Source organism: Palaemon carinicauda, chromosome 1, assembly GCF_036898095.1.
Source record: "Palaemon carinicauda isolate YSFRI2023 chromosome 1, ASM3689809v2, whole genome shotgun sequence".
Lineage (NCBI taxonomy): Eukaryota > Metazoa > Arthropoda > Malacostraca > Decapoda > Palaemonidae > Palaemon > Palaemon carinicauda.
In genome coordinates this window covers 261881426-261905942 of record NC_090725.1, presented here as the reverse complement: position 1 = coordinate 261905942, position 24517 = coordinate 261881426, and the positions used below count along the sequence as shown (strand labels likewise).

The 24517-nt window shown below is 37.9% G+C and overlaps 1 protein-coding gene and 1 pseudogene across 1 annotated transcript in view; both read left to right on the top strand.

Moving 5' to 3' along the window:
• The window catches only part of LOC137655696 (lysine-specific demethylase 9-like), a 145043-nt gene that overhangs the window by 35564 nt on the left and 84962 nt on the right, over positions 1-24517 (top strand). The window lies entirely within an intron of this gene.
• LOC137644573 (uncharacterized) lies at positions 60-1156 on the top strand (annotated as a pseudogene).

Genomic DNA, 24517 nt, shown 5'->3' with positions numbered 1-24517 from the left:
AATATCCCAGAGGCCACACTTCGGCACAAACATACTGGCCGGACTCCTGTCAGCAGAAAATGGGGCCTAAATCTCTATTGACAGAAGCTGAAGAGGCAGTGCTAATGGCTTACATCAAAGGATCTTTAAGGAGAGCACAACCCGTCACTAGACAAAATGTTCTTGATGCGGTAACTAGCATTCCTGGAGAATGAGGAGGAAGAAGGAACGCACAGGAGAAGGCCTTCCTCATTTGATGCTGCTCCAAAGAGGAAATGGTGGCGGCTTTTCCGGAAGAGACACCCTGAAGTTGCCATCCGCACCCCTGAAACCTTGACCACCTCTCGCCATAACATCAGTGAGGACAGTGATCAGGCAATGTTTGCTGAAGCAAATACTTATTTTTCTGAGGAAGAGTTATTAGAAGCATTACATGATCCTTCACGCAATTTTAATATTGATGAATCAGGGTTTTCCCTGTCACCAAAACATGGGAAGTTTTGGCTATCAAGGGGGAAAAAAATGTTTTCGAAGTTAGTGGTCCTAATTACAAGGCCAACATATCTGTGCTAGCAACTGTAAGTGCAGATGGGAGAGTTCCGCCTCCCATGATAATTTATCCAAGAAAACGGATAAGTTATCAATGGCGGAACAGTTTCCAGAAGACCCTGCTATGTGCTGTGGGAAGAGCGAAAAGGGGTACATAAACTTTGAAAACTTGTATGAATATCTGTGCAACACGTTCAATGATTGGCTAACTGAAAATGATGTCCAACGGCCAGTCATTGTGTGGACGGATTGGCATGAAACCCGAAACAATTTCTATTTGCCTCTTCCCTAAAGAGTATGAACATTATCCTGTACGGACTACCACCTAATACCACCCACATCATGCAACCCTTGGATGTGGCTGTGTTTGGCCCACTTAAAAAGAACTGGACCAAAGGGGCCAAGGAGTTCGAAAGGAAAAACCCAGATGACATGATAACGCAAGTGAATTTTGCTAAAGTGTTTCTGCCCATCTACTATGATTGGCAATGTGACGTCAGCAATGAGCTACAGGAGCCACAGGCAGCGACAATCCAAAGAAAATATGGGTTCAAGTTCAACAGTAGCATCAAATCGGCAATAGTGTCAGTCCTCAATAGATAGAATAGGCTAATTTTGCTCACATACACTCAGGGAAGTAGCTAATAAGCATTTCTTCAAGTTTAATGGTTTAACATATGTCTAATTAATTTCGATGTTAGTAGTCAATCATGTGCTTCATTTCATCGAGTAATGTATGAAAATATTCAAATTTTTTGGTTGTGTTAATGATGTAACTTAATTTTTAGTTAATTTGCTGATTTAGTAATATTTTTTGTATTTGATTTACTTATTAAATGTTATTCTTTCATTCTATGTGCCTCATTTCTTCCTTATTTAATACAGGTGCAATGTACATGCAATTGAAAAAATTGCGTCACCATTGGGCCAGGTGCGTCAGCATAGGAACATGTGCATAATAGTGACGCACCGACTTCGGCCGCCAATAACTCAAAAAGTATAAATGATAAATCAAATTTGATTAAAACACATGAAAATATAATCATCTGTGAATAAAACAAGACCCAGAACTTGAAAAAATATGAAAAAGCAAGAGAGCTGTAAGCGATGGAATGAAAAAATCCAGGGAAAATGCGTCACCATTGGGCCCCTTACCCAATATGTTACAGGAAATCAGTTTCCATACAGTTCGTCTAATCATTAGGTATAATGCGAAATCGTTGTAGCTCTTTCTCTGTGCGTGTGTGTGCTCGCTCTCGCAATCGCATACGGGTAGTTCATTTTTAAAGCTTCATACAGTATTCTAGTTCAATATTTAGCCTTTATATTTCATGAGACATTACTGTGTTTAATTGTGGTTTATTAAAGCATGTTTATATATTATTTTTCAATTTCTTGAGCATATCAATAATCAACAAATGCTTTTGATTTACTTTCGGTTGGCATCAGCTGATCTCAAGGTCACGCTGCCGTATTACTATTATGCGCACATATAGCGAGAATAACACTGTTTTATATAATTTTCTTGACATTCGAAATTTCTTCATAATGAATATTACATCAGCGCCAATGTGTTATAGGGTATCACATTTTTCATACAGTTCATTTATAGACCTTATTATTAATTATAAAAGGAATACGCACCCCTCTCTCTCTCTCTCTCTCTCTCTCTCTCTCTCTCTCTCTCTCTCTGTCCATACTTTGAGTTTTAATTCAGTTGCATTTTCATATTTTTTTGAAAATTATTAAAAAATTCTATATATCATTATTCGATGTTTCGATTATGGGAATAGTAACGCATCGGAAGGAAATCACTTGATTTGCCTCTCGCCTTCCCCCAGAAATATGACGTCATCATACTTTTTTTTCTTAAATTAACGGTAAGTTGTACTAATCTTATAACTAATGATACAGACCACTAAAACACTTGTTATCGTTACTCAGTGTTTCGATAATGGGAATGCTGTAATAAGATTACTCTAAACTCTACGAAGAAGGACTTGGAAGATATGTAAATTCATTTTCTTTTTTTCTCGCAAGAAATGAAAAGAAAATACTAACTTACAAAGCAAATTCATTTTCTTTTTTTCTCGCAAGAAATGAAAAGAAAATACTAACTTACAAAGCAAGAGTATTTCATTTTTATAATGCAAAAGGAAATATATTTTCAAGAAAATATTTGTCCTATTAGTATACTTTCTTTAGATGAATATCGATCTATTATCAGAGATTAAATAAAACTAGCGTACAGTCAAAATTACGCAACGTAGTACTCCTCAGAACCGATACAGACCCACAAAATACTTTGTATCGTTACTTAATATTTTGATAATGGGAATACTAACACTAATCGTTAGCCTAGTGGAAGGATATCAATATATTTCCTGGTCGCTTTCCGCCGTGATATTACGTCACCAGACAAATAATATGAACTCAACAGATATTAAAACTTTTCTTGTGTTTTTTACTGAAAATAGATACTGTATATTAACAATAAAAGAAAATATTAATTTACTAAGATAAATCAGTTTATTTTCATACAAGAATCAAGGAAATATTCGTCCTATTTCCGTTAGACTTGTGACGTCATCACCCGGAAAAAATCGTCGTAAAGTCGAATCATCATGAGTCGCATAGGTCGCAAGTCGAGCACTACCTGTATATATATATATATACTATATATATATATATATATATATATATATATATATATATATATATATATATATATATATATATTTTAATACGATAGCGTGTGTTATTTATTTATTTTGTGTCACACTTTAAAGAAAACGGAAATAATTTCATAGTATACTCTTACAAATTCACATTAGACTTTGATTACTTAACCAAAGCACATCTTATTTAGTTTTTCCAATTTTGTCTTTAACAACTGACTCTCCTTTTAAATATTAGACAAAAAATTGAGTTCTATCAATTTCCATAACCTAGATTAAAAAATTAATCTCGGGATATTTTATTCAAACATGTATAGGTTAGGAACAAGATAATTGGTACTGAAAATGTCATTTCGTGTAATTTACACGGGTTCCGCTAAATATATATATATATATATATATATATATATATATATATATATATATATATATATATATATATATATATATATATCAGGCTATTTGATTTCCAAATTTTACTTAATCTAGCTATTGTCCAATTTGCTTTTTTCATTCTTTCACTAAATTCTAATTCTAAACATCCTCTATTGGAGATCATAGTTCCTAAATACTTGAATGATTCTACCTCATGATTTCTTTCTCCTTCCATTTCATCTTCCATTGCATAACTCGTTCTTATCAGAATATACATCAGTTTAGTGAGATCGGTGTTACAACAGTATATGGACATGAGTCGGGGTATAACAACGAAACAAACGCCAATAGATTTAGTAGATTTGAGAACAAAGCCCTCAGAAGGATATTGGGAGTTGAATGGCAGGACAGTTAGAAATGAAACTATAAGAGGGATTATTTGAGTGATATATGAGGATGAGATCATGATGAGGGGTAGGTGGAGATAGTTTGGGCATGCTCTTCGCACTCCCCAAGAAAGATTAGTTAACCAAACGTTCAGCTGTGCTCCACAAGACCTTAGAAGAGTTGGAAGACCCTGTCCAACATGGCTGAAGACTATGATGCGAGAATAGAACATGATTAATGGAGAAGTATTGAATTAAAAGCTTGAGATAGAGACGACTGGCAAAATATAACCCCGAGGTTCTTTGCAATATAAGAGTGGTAGTAGATTGGCCAGGGCACCAGCCACTCGATGAGATACTACTGCCATAGAGTTTTTGTGCCCTTTGACTGGCCAGACAGTACTACATTGGACCCTTCTCTCTGGTTACGGCTCATTTTCCTTTTGCCTACACACACCAAATAGTCTGGCTTGTTCTTTACATATTCTCCTCTGTCCTCATACACCTGACAACATTGAGATTACCAAACAGTTCTTACTCACTCAAGGGGTTAACTACTACAATGTAATTGTTCAGTGGAAGCTTTCCTCTTGGTAAGGGTAGAAGAGACTTTAGCTTTGGTAAGCAGCTCTTCTAGAAGGACACTCCAAAATCAAACCATTGTTCTCTAGTCTTGGGTAGTGCCATAGCCTCTGTACCATAGTCTTCCACTGTCTTGGGTTAGAATTTTCTTGCTTGAGGGTACACCCGGACACACTATTCTATCTAGTTTCTCTTCCTCTTGTTTTGTTAGTTTTTATAGTTTAAATATGAAAAGTTTGTTTTAATGTTGTTACTGTTCTTAAAATATTTTATTTCAGTAGTTAATTACTTCTCTTGTAGTTTCCTTATTTCCTTTCCTCCCTGGGCTACTTTTCTTGATGGAGCCCTCAGGCTTATAGCATTCTGCTTTTCCAACTTGGGTTGTAGCTTTGCAAATAATAATAATAATACACATACATACATACACACATGCATATACACGCTCCCACAATCAGTCCTCCTACTTTGCGAGTGTCAGGTAACAGAGACAGGCGTGAAAAGCAAAAATTCGGGAATGCTTGGTCCCCTAGGGTGAGATAACTGATAAACTAACGTACCAACTCACTGCTATTGCCTATCCTTGGATAATTATCCCAATAAGTACTGATTAATATTGTTTTTACTTAATTTCTATCACAGTATAGTTTTCCTATCTAGTAATACTGTATAACACTTGCTGATAGTTTAGTGTACTGTATATTGCTGTACTGTAATATACTACTATCACTACAGTAAATTTCAACTGTACGGTTAAGTGATTGCTGTTTTCGTTTGGACGACGACTCTGCACATGTAGCCTACATTTACAATAAACAACATTACTGAAATTCTGTAATGTACAATATGCATATAGTACAATTTAAGGTTAACTATGTGTACTGTATACATTTTAAATAACGATCTCTAACCATTTTCATACGAAGTTATATGCAGCAATCTTGAAACATGGCATAATTCCTGATGGTCATCTCAATACAAAGTAATCCCACATCTAGTAATTCAGTAATAATATTTATCTTATCGTCTACTTTATTGGGTTATAAAATTAAAGGAAGAGTATAAGTATCGTTAGTTACGTTATAATCATTGCAAAAACTCATACAGCCTCAATAAAAACCAAACCAAGAACAACTGTTTTGTTTGCATTTCAGTCATTGTATGATTTTTTCACCTACAAAGTAATTTGGAAGGATTGATGTAATAACATATGATAAGCTCAGTATAATCATATTCTGAAGCGTGTTTAGGTAAAATAAAAATAAGAACTAATATTATCTTTATAGTAAAGACTTTTTAGGAAAACTAGGATTAATCAGCTGATTTGGAAAGTTTGTCAGTCAAACTTCATTCAAGATGGAGACAGCATACACGGCCAGACAAGCAATAAGACTGCAGGACTTCATATGTACGCTGGATCTCAAGGACGCATACTTCCAGATCCAAGTCCATCCGTCTGCCCGAAAGTATCTAAGAATCGTGTTCAACCAGAAACAATACCATTTCAAGGTGCTGTGTTATGGTTTTTCCAAGCACCTTGGGTCTTTATGAGAGTGTTCGCCTTAATGTCATCTTGGGCTCACAGAATCTACATCTGTCTCCTAAGGTATGTGGACATCTGGCTGATTCTAGCAGACTCAGTGGCAACCCTTCTTCAACACCAAGACAAACTTCTAAGGCTTTGCCAAGGTCTGGGTATCATGGTAAACCTCCAAATCTCATCTGCTACCCTCTCATGGACTGATTTATCTGGGCATGCTAATAGGGACTAAACGGCACAAAGCATTTCCATCAGACAAAAGAATTCAGAGGGTGAGGAACGTAGCAGGGCCCTTCTTTAGACGAGAAGAGCCATTAGCCCTGAGCTGGCTACGTCTCTTAGGCCACCTATCATCACTGGCCCGTCTAGAACCCAATAGTTGCCTCAGGATAAGATCCTGCCAGCGGCTCCTCATGTCCCAATGGAATCAGGCCGCCGATTCCTTGGACACCCTAGTTCGTCTAGGGCCAGAGGTACAGATGGACCTCAGGCGGTGGTTGGCAGACGAAACCCTCTGCCAAGGGGTTTATCTTATTGTCTCTCCCTCTGAATTGATGCTCTTTTCAGGTGCATCAAAAGAAGGGGGGGAGGGGGGGTCATATTCTGCACCTCCTCATCTCTGGCCTGTGGTCTTGATCAGAAAGGTACCAGCATATAAATCTCTGAGAGATGAGGGTAGCCTTCCTTGCCCTCCAACGGTTCCACCAGTTCATGGCAGGGCACTCCGTAGTAATGATGAGCGATAATACCATGGTAGTAGCCTACTTAAACAACGCGGTACCTTCTCTCAGCCCCTGTTCCATCTAGCAGTAGAGATACTCAGATGGACAGAAGGCGACTCTGTATCCCTATCTCCTTTCATTCCAGGCAAGAGGAATGTACTTGTAGACAATCTGAGCAGAGCAACTCAGATAGTGGTCTTTGAATCATCTTATAGCCAACAAAGTCCTGACTTTGTGTGGTTTCCCAACTATGGACCTGTTCACGATGTGCTAAATTTCTGGCTCCTGCTCTACTATTTCCCAGTCCCAGACCCCCCAGGCTCTTAGGCAAGATGCATTCCAACAAAGATGGGAGAACATAGATGTATACGTATTTCCCTCATTCTGTCTGATGAGAAAAGTATGAGGAAGAACTTATCAATGACTCCTAATAGCTCCACTATGGCATCACACAGAGTAGTTTCCGGACCTTCTGCAGCTCCTGATGGAGCTTCCGAGGGAACTTCCTCTATGCCACGATCTACTCAAACGACCACATGACAACACCTTCCACAAGGATGTAGCTTCGCTTCGTGTTCACGCCTGGAGACGGTTCAGCACCTCTTCTCTCAAGAGATGCTTTTCGCAATGATTTGCGGAAAGGATTTCTAGACACCTCAGACGCTCTTCAGCGTCAGTCTACCAGGCTAAGTGGTCTGTTTTCAATGGCTGGTTTCGTGGAAGGGTTGTTTCTTCCCTTGATGCCTCTATTTCAACATTAGCGGAGTTTCTTGTACACCTTCGGGAAGAAATGCTCCTCTCAGTTTCGGCAGTGAAAGACTACTGCTCATCCTTGAGTCTCGCCTTTAAACTGAAGGGAGTAGATATTTCCTCCTCATTGGAATTTTCTCTTCTCTTACGGAGTTATGAGATTACTTGTCCCCAGTCAGAAGGTAGACCTCCTCCTTTGAATGTGGTTTTGGGTTCTTCAGTCCTTGAAGCCCCCCCCCCCATCCCCCCCCCCCCAACTACAAACCATTGCGCCAGGCAACAGATCACCATCTTACCCTGAAAATGGTATTTCTACTCGCTTTGGCTCGGCCAAGAGAGTTGGTGAACTGCATGGTTTATCATACGACATCTCCAATTCAAGGGGATGAGGAGAAATAATACTCAGGTTCGTCCCGGAGGTTTTTGCAAAGACTTAAAATTCAGGTATCGGATCCTAGATTCGTTCCCTTCAGGATCGAGAGTCTCCGTTCTGTAACCGAAGATCCAGACTAATTGGTACTTTGCCCAGTAAGAGGGCTTAGGTGTTACCTTAAAAGAACAGCAGCAGCTCACCCCTGTGTGTCAACAATTTTTGTCAGCATGGGGAAGGTCAAAAGGAGGGTCATGAAGAACACAATCTCATCATGGATTCGCATTGACCTTACACTTAATCCTGACCCTCCACAACGCCGACCCACAGCTCATGATGTCAGGGGCATTGCAACATCCCAGGCGTTCAAAAAGAACTACTCTGGCGTAGGTACTGCAAGGGGGCATGTGGAAGCATCAGACGACCTCCACCCACTACCTGCAAGACGTGACCCACAGGAGCAGAGAAACTTTTTCCATTGGTCCTGTGGTGGCTGCACAAGGAGTGGTTTAAACACCTCAGGATCCTTGATGGACAAGTAACAAGTTTTGAGGGCTGAGGTCACCCGAGTTAGTCTGGGTTGAATGAGTAGGTTGACTGGGTTTTTTTTTTCCTTCACCTTCTCCCCCCTTTTGGGAATCAGCACCATGGTACTTAGCACAGCTGACCTGACCCATCTGCAGGTAAGATCCTTTTCTCTTGTGTAAGCTAAGTATAGAAATAATACTTGTTGCATCCCCAATACCTCTTGCGAGGGAGGATATTGGGTAAAGTCTCAGTATTATTAGATTACTATGACTCGAAATCCTATTACTAGACACCAGCCACATTAGATAACAAAGCTTGTACAAGCTGCTAATCAAGTAGAGCATGACTATTTTAGCTAGGGCAGGGCTCCTACTACCTACGATTTATATCGTAGGGGAGAGAAGCCCGGGTCAAAAGATACAGTACCATATGCACGGTACTATTATTATAGTCATCCATATTATTGAGAGATACGTTTTCTATTATGTAAAAATCTGTTTTCTTCAACTGGGCTCATATTTTTAAGGGGTGACTATTTTATTCTCAGCCTGGCCAGCACTGCAATTTGCTTGTAATATATTCGTCAGCAAATGGATGAGTTCTTTACTTACCTAGACGGGCACTCAGTAGAGTGCAGACCTCTGCCACATGAGCTTATTTCTCGTTGGCGTAGATTTTCATACACTTAAATATGAACCAAGTTTGAAGTCTCTGTGACAAAGATGTCCAAACCTATGGCTGATTACGGGATTTGGAGGTTTTTCTTGTCCGTGACCATGACCTTTGACCTTCCAAGATTTAATCATTTCCAGCTCTCTACATAACAGTTGATAATCCCTGCAAGTTTCATTATTTAACGATTAAAATTGTGGCTGTTTGGTTAATGACCGGAGTTTGACCTTTTTGCTTATCATTGACTTCGACCTTTGACCTTAACATGTACTAATTTGCCTGGATTTTCATATTCTCAAATATGAACAAAGTTTGAAGTCTCTGTGACAATGATATCAAACTTTTGGCTGATAATGTTAATTGGACCTTTTGCTTGACCTTCCAAAATTTAATAATTTCCAGCTTTTTACCTGACAGTTAATCCCTGCAAGTTTCATTACTTTACGATTATAATTGTGGCTAGGAAGCTGTTCACAAACAAACAAACAAAAAACACACAAACAGGGGTAAAAATATAACCTTCCAACTTTGTTGCTGGACGTAAAAAAATGTACATCTAAACATAAGGTTATGTATGAAGTCCAGGGTTCGGTGATCGATCTTTCCCGTTTTTGGGGTAGAAGTCAAGTTGCAATCATGTTTTAAGTAGCATGGTATGTAGGCTCATCATCAGGCTGTAAATTAAACTGAAAAATTAAGTTTTCATGGCTCTTATTTACGTGAATCTGTGTAGGTCTTGATCCCGGAAGGGAATTCTCATTGGTTGGGAATATCGTGCGGACGAAGTTTTTTTGCCTATCGGTGTTTTCTTACAAAATTGAACTATTGTGGGTTTGTTGGCAGTAGGCCTTAATGGAATCTTACTGTATGTGACAGGAGAGGTATTTAGAGAGCCGCATGGTGGTCATCCCGATGTAGCTGGCGGGGCATCCTCGTATGGGGCATTGGTATTGGTAGACCACATTTATCATGTATGGTAGGGCTTGGTTATTTTTTATCATCAGTCTTGGTATTGATGTTTAGGTAATATTCACAAAGTTAAGCTCTGTGTTATTTTCGGTGAAGGCGTTGGTCTATATGATGTCCTTAATGGCTTTTTCGTGTTGTTGTTGGTAATTAGGGTACATGATTCCTTTATAGTAGATATTTATTTTTGTTGTGGTGGTCATGTTGTGCTATTCTTATACCAGGTGTCAAAGGATTTCTTGATCTCTTGGTTGACTTGCTTGTTGGGATACCCATTGTTCAGAAGGACCTGTGTTATACAATCCAGTTCATTATGAGTAACCTTCCAGGAGGAGAGAGAGCCCCCTTCACGAAGGACTTGAGGGTTTCTGATTCCATATGTCGGTCTACAACAAACCTTGTACTTTTCCTCAACAGTAACAGCAAATGCCCTGCCAGGTACAAGTCATACACCATCAAGTCCATCATGAAGAGGGTTCTCTTTCATTGCTGCTCTTGGAAGGCTACCCATGGTGAACTGGATCGTATATCACAGGTCCTTGTGAACAACCGGTATCTCACCAAGGCATGACTACTCCCTCTTTCTCCTACCTGAGGGACAGAAAGAGACCCAAGTAGTTACAGCATATGTCGTGCTAAATTTGACTGGAAATCATATATATATATATATATATATGTATATACAGTATATATATATATATATATATATATATATATATATATATATATATATATATATATATATATATATATACACACAGTATATATATATATATATATATATATATATATATATATATATATATATATATATATATATATATATATATATATATATATATATATATATATATATATATATATATATACACACAGTATATATATATATATATATATATATATATATATATATATATATATATATATATATATATATATATATACACACAGTATATATATATATATATATATATATATATATATATATATATATATATATATATATAGAAATAGATAGATATAGATATAGGTGTTTATGTATGTGTATGCCAGGCAGATATTTTTTCATGTTAAGCTCAGGGGGGGGGGGGTGCAAGTAGTCATGCCCCGGTGAGAGGGGGGTATTCTGAGAGTTACATTCAGAAACCACTTTAACAAATAGCCAAACCAGCCATATATAGATAGGAAAAGGGGGTGGGGGTTGGGAATTTTTGAATCTGTGTGGATGAATGTGCATATCTATCTAAATATTCAGACAATTTTTGACAACTTTGGTACCACTATGAGAAAGCTATTGAGTGTCAAAATTTCTATAGTAATGAAAGCCCTTCAAGACAAGGAATAGATGAATCTCATGTTAGAACACTGGAAGATATCTATACAAGAAGTACTGCAATCCTAGAACTACCTAAAGAAAGGGAGAAAATTCCAATTGAGAAGTTTAAGAAATGTAGATTGGGAAAATGTAGGAATTACATTAATGGGGAACACCTCAACAACTTGAGATTTTCAGATAACAGTTCTGTTTAGTGAATCATGGGAGGAATTACAAAAGTTGGAAGATTTGAATAGAGAAAGCAGAAATGTAGGACTGAGAATGAATATGAAAAAAACTTCCACCACAGATTAATCTTAGGCCATGGACGACTCCATTAACTTTTGAAGATGAGCCGGATTCTAGATCTGGATTTGCATTTTCTCGATTTTTAAGATTACATCAAAACAAATTGACATTGAATTTTCCCCAAATTTTAACAATGGATAGGTGGTATAGATCAAGATCACGATTATGGATCAACATTGCCCTTTTTACCGTCTACTGTACAGTCACCATATGAAAAGTGGGAGGCAATGTTGGTAGACTTTAGTTAAATGTTGGCAATATTCATTGGTGGAAGTCTGATTAACTTACGTATCAAAAACTTGGAGCCTTACTAAAGCCTTAAAACGTAAGCTAGTTACAACTCAGAGTTATGCTAAGAATAATGATTGGAATAACAGTAAGAGACATAAAGAGCAACATGGACACGAGAGCAAATTAGAGTAGAGAATATTTTATGATGTGAATAACAGATAATAGATGGACATTAAGAAAACAAAATGGGTCCATAGAGATTGCAAAAGAAGTATAGCTAGGTAGAGAAGACAATGTTTTATGAACTAAAATTTTGCTGGTATAAACGAGCATAGAAAGGCCATAAACTGTCAGAGTGGAAGGACATGTTTAAAAGCTGGTCATGAATGGCAGAGGCAAGAGACGCATTATTTTCCTTACTGGCCAAGCGCTTTGTTGGCGGTACTGTTTCTCAATTATTTTCGCTACAGGCCGGTTGGCAGCGTTGTTCTTTCCAACGTAAACAAATATAAGACGCATCTTCATTTCAGCCGGAAAACAGTTTTCAGTTTATTGTTGAAAACAGTCTAGTCGCACATTACACAAGCAGAAACATACCGTATTTTTCCGTGCACACAAGACAAGGTCGAAAATTTAGTCAAATTTGAATGAATTACAAATCCACCAGTGCATAGGCTTGCTTTTGTTGTGTACTTAGAAATCCAAAATAAATTAATTGAAGACCTATTTTTATATCATACTTTTGCTAAACACGTAACATAAAACCGCTATCACTGTTTTGTTTGTTTCATCACCGATCATAATGAAGAAACTAACGCATCTGCGAATAAGTTAGCTTTTGCAGCAACAGATACCTTACGAAGTCTTAGTTATGTAAAAATAACATTAATTTTATCCTTTCTAATAATGTCTAAAGAAATATCAAGATTTAATGGTGAATTAGAAATGGAGAGAGAGAGAGAGAGAGAGAGAGAGAGAGAGAGAGAGAGAGAGAGAGAGAGAGAGAGAGAGAGAGAGAGAGCGTATTTTATGGTAAATAATAATGATTTCTATAAACGAACTGTATGGATACTGTGACCATTACATATTCGTATTTTCATAAGTTAAGAAGGTTATTTAAACAACTAGGGTTATTCTGCTATGTGTACATAATCGCAATACGGTAGCGTGACCTTGAGATCAGCTGATGCCTACCAAAAGTAATTGAAAGATAGAATACAAACTTGCTTTAATAAACACAATAATGCCTATGAAATATGAAGGCTTAATGATGAATAGAAAATTAAATACTGTATGAAGCTTTAAAAATGAACGCCGCACACACACTCTCACGAACTGTATGCAAACTGTGATATCCTGTAATATATTGGTGCTGATGTAATATTCATCATGAAGATATTTCAATTAAATTAAGAAATTATGTATAAAATAATCAAGTGGTGTGTGCGCGATCTTTCGATACTATAGCAAGACCTTCGGATCAGCTGATCATAACGTAAGGTAAACAAAATATTAAGTAATTCTTGATATTTAAAATTCTTTCGAAATTGAAAAATAGAATACAAAAATGCTTAATAGAGCATATGGTATCTAATTAAACAAGAAATTGAATAATGATATACAGTAAGCAAATATTGATAACAAATGACTTAGAGATGATTGCCGAATCATGATGCATCATAATAAATCTACGGAAACTTCACAGTTACCGACTTAACGATACACCTACTTGCCCATATCAGTCGTAAATCGACGACTATCTATAATATATGGATAATCCGGCACCCTCCCAGTCCCAAAGTTGCTGGATTAGTGATGGCCTATTATTATTATTATTATTATTATTAGCTAAGCTACAACCCTAGGAAGGAAATAAATAGATGTTATGAGATGTAATGAACAATTAACATAGAATATTTAAAGAAAAGTTACAACATCAAAACAGATATTTCATATATAAACTTTAAAAAGACTTAATGTCAGCCTGTTCAACGTGAAAATAATTGCTCCAAGTTTGAACGTTTGAAGTTTACCAAAGGTTATTCCACAACTTGGTCACAGCTGGAATAAAACCTCTAGAATACTGTGTAATATTGAGCCTCATGGTGGAGAAGGCATGTCTATTAGAATTAACTGCATGCCTAGTATTATGAACAGGATGGAACTGTCTGGGAAGATATGAATGTAAAGGATGATCAGCATAATGAAAAAAAATTTGCAACATGCAACGAACTAATTGAAAGATGGTGCCAGAGATTAGTATCTAGATCAGGAATAAGATCGTATGATCAACCATTCCATTCCCGTCTTTTTATGTGAAATATCTGTCATTTTCATTATATGACCTACCCATGTCCCTTTCTTTTCCCTACATGTTTTTACAATATCCTCTACAGTACAGTAATGCCTCACAATAGAAAATTAAATGGTTCCTTAGTGGCTTTCGTACCCTGATTTTTTCGCATTGTTAGTCACCTTTTACATGTACATAGCCTGATTCGTTGTAAGCCCTACAAAAACACCACATTAAATTTTTATAATAAGGCTAAACTCCACTAAACAATGAACTGTAACCATTTGGGTCATTCTGTAATAACCTAACCTTTAATAACCTGTAAATTAAACGTGTAAATAGAAGAGACAGTGCAGCAATGCAATAATAAGTGGAAAGTACAGTAAAAAAAAAAAATGTGGACCCTTACTTTTGGAGTGAGGCAATGTCCGAGAGTAAAGTGGCAGAGGATGATGATGAACTGCGGAAAACTTAAACACTTAACTTTACAAAACACGTTAATATATGGCAGAAAACATTCACACTTACCTTTACAAATTACATTTATAAATGGCAGAAAATACAGTGAACCCTCGTTTATCGCGGTAGATAGGTTCCAGACCTGGCCGCGATAGGTGAAAATCCGCGAAGTAGTGACACCATATTTACGTATTTATTTAACATGTATATTTAGACTTTTAAAACCTTCCCTTGTACGTAGTACTGTTAACAAACTACCCTTTAATGTACAGAACACTTAATGCATGTACTACAGTACCCTAAACTAAAACAGGCACAAATATTAAAGGCGATTTTATATCATGGGTTTCCTAAACACGCTAAAAAGCACGATAAAAAATGGCAACCAATGTTTTGTTTACGTTTATCTCTGATCATAATGAAGAAACAAACTCATTTAGTGTACACATATATGTATAGGTTAGTTTTGCATCGATTATATTGATTATACAGTACTGTATGTTGATTTTGTTATTACCAATGTTTTACTTAATTTTTCTTAGGACTTCCAAATGAAATTTTTTCTTTATGACGCCGCCTGAAACGACGGCGTCATAAAGTACGCTCAGTAAACAACCACGCTCAGAACAAAGAAGGCATTTAACGCGCATGATGAAAGTGATAAATAATGATATTTACAGTAAAAGCATTTACAAAATATGTTATTACAAATATTATTTACCATATCTATATAAAATCATACAGTACATACTGTACGTAGCAAAGCAGGAAAACAATTTACGAGAGAGAGAGAGAGAGAGAGAGAGAGAGAGAGAGAGAGAGAGAGAGAGAGAGAGAGAGAGAGAGAGAGAGAGAGTGAGAGTGTGTACGTAAATGTAAATTTTAATGTAAATTTTAAACAAAAAAAATATGATAGGTTACAACATGTATACTCTTCAGACTTTTAAAACCTTCCCTTTAACTTAATGCATACAGTACTAAAGTAAAACTGGCACAAATATTAAAATGTTAGAATATTAAAGTAAAAAATAAAGATTGTTACTGTACTCACCACGAAAGAAGTTCAAGAAAAACTTGAATGATGATGGCGATGAATTTGCTGCACAGTAGAAATGATGATGATGAAGCTGATGATGTCTTCTACTGTGCAGCCAATAATAGTATTTTACGTCCTTTCAGACGGAGGTGTCTTTTCCTGGGACACCTCTTCAACTTCTTCAATTTCTTCCGAAGGCGTACTAGCAGGAGGAACTGGCTCTTTTTTGCGAGGCTGGAAGAACATTGTGATCGGAAGTTGCTGCCGCTGCTTCTTTTTTCGCTCTAAGAGCATCCTGTAGGGAGTCATGATGTCATCGACCTTGTTGGAGAATTGCATAGACCGAACCATATCCTCGTCCCACTCTTGCAACATTTCTTTCAACTCCTTTGCATGTTAGCAGGCCTTGGCAAGCCGTTCTAATGTTAAGCCCGTTTCTTCGACATTTTCTTGGGTCTCTTCCTGCGTTTCACTCTCTTCTTCACTTGCCGATTTCGTCAGGTCTTCTAGGTCTGCATCAGTTAGCAGCTGGGAATGGCAGTCCAACAACTCGTCGACGTCTTCAGTCGTCATGTCGCCAAACCCGTCACCTCCAATTATGGCAGCCAACTGCACAGATTTCCGTATTGCAGAGTGTTGAATCTCAGCAGGTGTAAATCCCTCGTCGTCGTAAACAATGTGGGGCCACAACTTCTTCCAGCTCGTATTCACGGTTGCAGGTTTCATCTCTTGCAGTGCCTTCTGAATATTCTTCAGGCATGTGGCTATGGTGTACTGCCGCCAGTACGCCTTCAAGTTAAAATCTTCATCCTCATCATCTTGGGCAGCATCCACACACGCAACGAGGTCCGCCAAGGTATTCTTCGTGTAGAGGGCCTTGAACGCCCTGATAACCCCCTGGTCCATCGGTTGAATTAATGACGTGGTGTTGGGTGGCAGGAAGTCAACCTGAATGCCCTCATGCGACAGATCAGTTGCGTGTCCACCAGCGTTATCCATAAGGAGAAGGATCTTGAATGGCAAGCCCTTCTCTACAAGATATTTGCTGACTTGCGGGATGAAACACTGGTGGAACCAGTTGGAGGTCAGCATCTTCGTAATCCATGCTTTTGGATTATGCATCCAGTACAAGGGAAGGAGATTCTTGTTTTTATTTTTCAAAGCGCGAGGATTTTTCGACTTATAAATAAGCCTGGCTTTAGCAAAAATCCAGCAGCATTGCCACACATCACGAGGGTAACGCGATCCTTGAATGCTTTAAAGCCAGAGGCTTTGGCTTCTTCTTTGAACAGGAAAGTTCGCGACGGCATTCTCTTCCAAAACAAGCCGGTCTCATCCATATTAAAGACTTGTTCCGGCTTGTATCCACCTTCGGCGATAATATTCTTGAACGTCTGGTTCACGTAAGTTTCAGCAGCGGCAGTGTCAGCCGAAGCAGCCTCGCCATGCAGGGAAACGCTTTTCAGGGCGAAGCGTTTCTGAAACTTCGCGAACCATCCTTTGCTGGCAGAAAAACGTTGTTTCTGACGCTGGGAATCAGTGGATGTCCCTCGTTGAGGTTCATCTGCATCATCATCTTCTTCAGCATGGTCGCCATCGTCGTCTTGAGGTTCCTTTGCCGCAAAATTCTCATACAAGCTCAAAGCCTTTGTTCGGATGGTGTTCGTATCCAAGGCTATGTTCTTCTTCCGGCAGTTGGCAATTCACACAGCTAAAGCACCTTCCATGCGTACGATCGTTTTATTACGAGTGGTAACGACTCGCTTCGCTGATCTGCTAAAGGTGATTGCAGCCGTCTTTCTAATGTTCGCCTCGTCCTTCTTGATATAGCGAACGGTGGATTCATTGATTCCAAAATGGCGGGCTGCGGACGCAAAACTTCTACCGTCTTTTAACATATCGAGAAGCGTTACCTTCTCAGCAATCGTCATCATCCTTCGGTGGCGTTTAGGCTCACTACCAGCCTTAGTAGAAGCAGAACGCTTGGGAGCCATTGTACAGTAGGATTTAACAGAAAGTTCAACAAAAAGTTCAACTTAAAACAGTCACGCACAGCACAGATTAAAGTTCACAAACTTAACAACGTCTACACAGCGATACGACGGGAGACAAAGTGACCGTGGATAGAGATGCTGCGGGTTGGAGAAGCGGTCAAAACACCAATCACAGGCTAGATTACAAAACTTGGGTTCTGATTCGTCATCTATCAGCGCTTGAACCAATCACAACCCGTCTTATATGCTACGTAGGTTACCAATTCAAAGTACAAGATACCCTGCGTACAGTATACTGTACTGTACAGTAATAATAATACTGTAATAATAATAATAAATAATGATATTGTAATAATAATAATAATAATAATAATAATGATAATAATAATAATAATAATAATAATAATAATAATAACAATAATAATAATAACAATAATAATTTTAATAACAACAACAACAATAATAATAATAGCTTTACGTACGCTATTTTACGCTTTTGTTGTAGGATGTGTGTCTCTCTCTCTCTCTCTCGTACGCTTATTCGAAATGTGATTTTTGCAACAAAGAATATTATTGGATGCATTACTACGTACGTATACATACAAAAGATTCATGGAAAAGAAGCACATCCATTACATTTGTTGTACAGTAGTAGCCAACAGCAGCCTTACACCATTCTAATATGGTATGACTGCATCTGATTTGCGTTTCATGTTCGATTTAGTTTTACTACGTACTGTATACAGTACTGAATTATAGTATGATTACATTCTCTTTTCGTGTTTTATTTCTTTCTGTGCTGAATTATATATCATATGTAATGCAATGAACAATCAGTAAGAGCAGATATTACTAATTACAGTATTAATGGAATTACAGGTAACGAAATATCGTACTTGGGGTCTTCAGATATCGCGGTATTTTCGAAATTTCCGGAAAATCCGCGATATGTATATATATATATGGGTTATGGAAAAAACCCGCGAAGTGGTGAATCCGCGATGGTCGAACCGCGAAGTAGCGAGGGTTCACTGTATTAACTCTTAACTTTACGATAAACTTAAAATTTAATTTCCTTTTGTTTTTTGGCCTTTTCTAATTTGTATTTTTTTACTTTACATTTTTTGTTTTCTAAATTTAATAATTTTCTTTATGACTTCTGCTTTTTTTTTTATCACTTTCAGCTTCCTCTTGTCCTACTAGTATCGAATAATTACAGTCGGCCCACATTCTTCGCGGTAATTAGGTTACAGACACAGCCGCGAAAAGGGGATTTTCACGAATAAATGCTGCACTAGGGTGGGCTAACTTCTGACCTAAAAGGTCACTGCCCCTCGCCAGGAGCAGGTGCCTGACCTGATGATTAACACAGTAAATACTGCCTAATATTTTTTTTAATTTAGTTTCTACAACAGTTTATAATCATATTTTCAGTGTACAGTACATTTGCTCACATGTACACTATGTATTGGACACAGGAAGGTTACAGTACAGTATTGTGCTAAAGTAAATATTTACCGAGTCGTCACCATTCCCTTAATGTTTTGTATAAGAATAGTTGTTCCTATCTAGTAATATTGTACTGTAATCTAATACTCTCTGATAGTGCAGTGTATATTACTGTAATGTATATACAGTAATAGCACTACGGTATAGTTTAACTGTACTTACTGTAAGTGTTCGGTGTTTTCGTTCAGAAGACTCGTAGACATACGCTAATAAATAATTTCTTAAGCTTTGTAATCAAGAACTGCAGAGCTAAAAACTATAAGATATTGTGCATCCGCAACAGGAATGAAACTCTCGTTAACGTTATGTGATTCAAGGTTAATATTATGCAATTTAACTCGCAGTACAAGTAAATAAAATGAGAACTATTTCAAATAAAACTATTGTAATTAGTATGCTAATTGGAAAATGATAGATCAAGTAATAATCCTTTCTTTTAGTAAATATGAAATATCCTTTGGTACCATGCCTTAATAATAAGGGAGTTATTTGATCCAAAAATTGAGGTTGAAGGCTGCCTACATAAGGTTGATGTAAACAAGGCATGAGATTATAATTCGCCATGTTTTTAATTATAAATACGATACTAAAATGGGAATAATACATGCATTATTATTGGATACAGTTGAGGGAAACACCAGTTTAGTCAAAATCCAGTTTATTTCAAATATAGCTAATTTTTTACCACTGTAAATGGATATACACTGTACAGAGAGAGTTAGGACCAGCTGGGTGTAGAGATAAGTTAGTGGTATGCAGTGCTTCCAGTGTAAAGGAGTGGAGGCTACTGTATTTGAAATCAATGCCCAGCTTGAATTTTGTCTCGATTTATATGAGAATTTTTATTCAATAATTATTGCTCTGTTCTTGGCCACAAGAAATGAAACCGCAAAGAAAGAACCTGCGATAAAAGAAGGCCGACTGTAACTATCCAAGGAAGCTTATTTCTGCCTGGTTCTTAAAATGTTCCTGAAATGACTCGGGACAAACATCATAAACCTGCTCAAGAAGACGACCTGTGTAAACCTTTTTTGGGTTTGTTTTCTATAAGAGCCGTTTTTTTTTATGGTAGGCAGCTAGACCCTCCTTAACTTTTGTCAGTTGGTCATCCTCCTCCCCCTCGTCGCTAGAGAACTGTTCCTGAACAATGTTCAGTCGCATGGTCTCCAATTCCTTATGTTCATCCATCGTAAGTTTCTCTTGGTGCTCTTCGAGAAGCTCATTGATGTCGTCCTCATCGACTTCCAAACCTATGGACATCGCAAGTCTAACGCTCTTGGCAACCTCAGATTAAGCAACAGGTTCAGGATCATCAACTTTTTCGGCATTGACTTCAGCTCGGCCTATATGGAAACCCTTGAAATCTCGTGGAGAGACGGCATCAGGCCACATCATCTTCCATGCAGAAATCAAGGTGTGCCTTGAAACCTCCTGCCATGATGTATCGATTAGCTGTCAGAGATTTTTAAACATCTCTTGAAGAGCTATTTTGTATAGAGCTTCGTAAAGTTTTAAATCACTTGCTGGTCCATAGGCTGGAGGAGAGGCGCGGTGTTATGCAGAAGATAGAGAATCTTGACGAACGAATAATATGCTAAGATATCTTCCTCAAGGCCAGGAGGGTGAGCAGGGTCATTGTCCAACACCAGCAGGGTTTTCAGGAGGAGGCACCACTATTCCAAATATTTTTTCACAGCTGGGTCGAGACTAAGATTTACCACCACAGTGAACAAGCTTCTTTTTACCCAGGCTTTTGCATTAGCCCTCCACATCACTGGAATCTTCTCCTTAAGCACTTTGTGTGCCTTGAAGGCCCACGGAGTCTCCGAGCGATGCACCAGCAGGGGCTTCATCTTACAATCCCCTCTGGTGTTTGCACAGAGTGCAAGGGTTAGCCTGTCCGTCATAGACTTGTGCCTGGGTAGGTTCTTTTCTTTCACTGTGATGTAGGTCTGACGAGGCATTTTCCTAAAAAAAAGCCCAGTTTTGTCACAATTAAAGACTTTCTGATGACTGTAGCCTTCCTGTAGAGTCAACTCGTTGAACTTCCTAACAAAGGCTTCGGCCGCTTTTGTGTCCTAGCTGGCGGCCTCCCCATGCCGCACCAGCGATTTCCTTGTCCTTAATCCAAATAAGCAGCACTCTCTCCATTTCATCATAGACGTGGCTCCTCTTGCTGGAGAAGATAGTCATGCCCTTAAAAGGTGTTGCTGCTTTGGTAGCTTCCTTCTGTTTAAGGATGATTCCTTTCGTAGACAGATTTCGGCTGTATTCCTTAGCGATCACACTTGACCGCGTGCCAGCCTCATACTTCTAGATTATCTCAAGCTTCATATTCATAGAAAGCATCCTCCTCTTTTCCTGTACATCAGCAACTTTCTTGGAGCCCGTGGCTAATAACGTACGAGTTGAATAACATGACATGATACAGTACAGTAAGTAAAAGCAAGAAAGTGAAATCACCAACATGAATTCAATCTGAACGATAGTGCTGCCGAAACGAAATGATCGAGAGACGCTGATACGTAGATATATAATGGGATAGATGCTAACCATTAGGAGAACAGGATCATATGTAAGTAACTAGCATCAGAGATAACCAATGGGAGTGCGGGAGGATGGTTGTGAGCTTACGACTAGCGTGCAAATTTTGAAATTAGTCTCAGCGGTTGGGCGAATCTCGTACCGTACCTCGTTTCATAGCCTGAAAGCTTTTATGCAATATGAGTTGGAAAAATCCTCGAATCTCATTTTACAGCATGAAAATTTTGTATCGAGAGGTATCACTTTACTGTAGTTTCCTCTCGTATCCATGTTGCTCTTTTCTTGTCTCTTAGAGTTATTCCCATCATTATTCTTTCCATAACTCTTTGAGTTGTAACGAGCTTATATTTTGACATTATTATTATTATTATTATTATTATTATTATTATTATAATCATAATCATAATAATAATAATAATTACAATATTTATATATATATATATATATATATATATATATATATATATATATATATATATATATATATATATATAAGTATATGTATATGTATACATATACATACACATACACATACATACATACATACATACATACATACACACAGTAGGGTCCCGAATTGTGCGTATTCGAATAATGTGATTCCCCATTTATGCGATGACTATTTTTCAAAAATAAATTTTCTGTATCTGGGAAGATTTTCAAAGTCTGGGAGTCAAGCACTACAAAATGTATCAAATCTATTGTGTTTGTAAGTATATTGGTTTCCGTGAATACAGTGCTTGATAATAAATGTTACTAAATGATATTTACCTTACATCTTATTAACATAATTTCATATTAAATAGCCTCTTTAAGGATAAAATTCCACGTCAACAATGAAACCAACTTCAACTATGCAAGTCCAGCTGACAAAATGTGAACAACTGTGGTTACAGTCTCCTTCTCGGCAATCTTTATCTTTATCTAACCTTTCAACCATTTTAATTTATGTTAATATTGATAGTATATGAAAACATTATTGTTCTAACATGGAGTACTTACCTCGAACTACTTTCTTAGTAGTATCTGGGATCTCCTCCCATCCGACCAGAGTTTTGTGTAGTTTACCCTATTCCCGTTTTCTATGAGGGGTAACCTCAGACGGAGGGATACGCGCCCTGAGGCTAACCCCGGGTCAGAGAGCATACTTGCTCAGGTCTCGACCTCCAGTAAGTTCTCTGGTCGCGTCGCGATATCATCTCGACGCTCTCCTTAACCCAGTGCGATCCTTTGTGTCCCCGACTTCACTTTGTGTCTCACACGGTTCCCACGTGGTATAGTGAACCCTCGCTACTTCGCGGTTCGACCATCGCGGATTCACCACTTCGCGGATTTTTTCCATAACCCATATACATACAGTAATATATATATATATATATATATATATATATATATATATATATATATATATATATATATATATATATATATATATATATATATATATGCATGTATTTATGTATATATGTAGATATGTATATGTGTATACATATAAATATATATATATATATATATATATATATATATATATATATATATATATATATATATATATATATATATATATATATATATATATATATATATATACACACACACACAATATATATATATATATATATATATATATATATATATATATATATATATATATATATCTATATATCTATATATCTAAAGTAGGAAGATGTGATGTAGTTCTAAGGGAAAAGTATGGGAAATATGTCTGGGTAATAAGCAAAGCTCTACCTCCAGTTTGTTTCTACATTATGATCAGAGATAAATGTAAACAAAACATTGGTTGCCATTTTTTATCGTGCTTTTTAGCATGTTTAGGAAATGCATGATATAAAATCCCCTTTAATATTTGTGCCTGTTTTAGTTTAGGGTACTGTAGTACATGCATTAAGTGTTCTGTACATTAAAGGGTAGTTTGTTAACAGTACTACGTACAAGGGAAGGTTTTAAAAGTCTGAATATACATGTTGAATAAATAGGTAAATATGGTGTCACTACTTCGCGGATTTTCACCTATTGCGGCCGCGACTGGAACCTATCTACCGCGATAAACGAGGGTTCACTGTACCTTTGTGCTTTAGCTTATTCTTTCCCTCTGCGTTCCTGTGTCTCACGGTGCATTACTAGTGTGTGATGGAGCATCCCCGCCATTGTCCTGGGCCTATGGCCGGTAAATCGTGTGGTGCTTTCCTTTCGAAAATTGAAGTAGACCCGCACTCCTTGTGTTCGTCGGGTAGGGGCAGTGTGTGTTCCCCTACGGCCACGTGTCTGGAGTGCGTGTCCTGGAATGAGGTGCAGTGGGTGCGTTACGGCACCAAAAAGAAGGCGGCGCCGAAGAGGTCACCTAAGAAGCCGAACGTCTCTTCTCCTCTTACTTCGCCGGGCGTGTTGTCAGACCGAGCCTCCCTACCACCTTTCCCTATCCAGAGTAGGGGACGAGGTAAGTCCATTGCGGGAAGAGGCTTGTGGCCCTTCCCCAGGAGTCGGAGTTGCAGGATAGTGGGGTTGTGGCGTCATCCCAGGCAAGTGAGGGGCCTGAGGGAGGGTCGGGAGTGTGTGCGGGGGACGAAGCCCTGGTGCAAGCAGGGCCCGTCTCCTTAGATGACCCTATGTGGGGTAAAACTGTTCCTACCTCTTCTCCCGCCTCTTGGGCGTGCTTTTCAGGTGCTTCTGCAGCCGAGGGTGCCACTGAGAGAGAGGACTCGCCCTGACTCC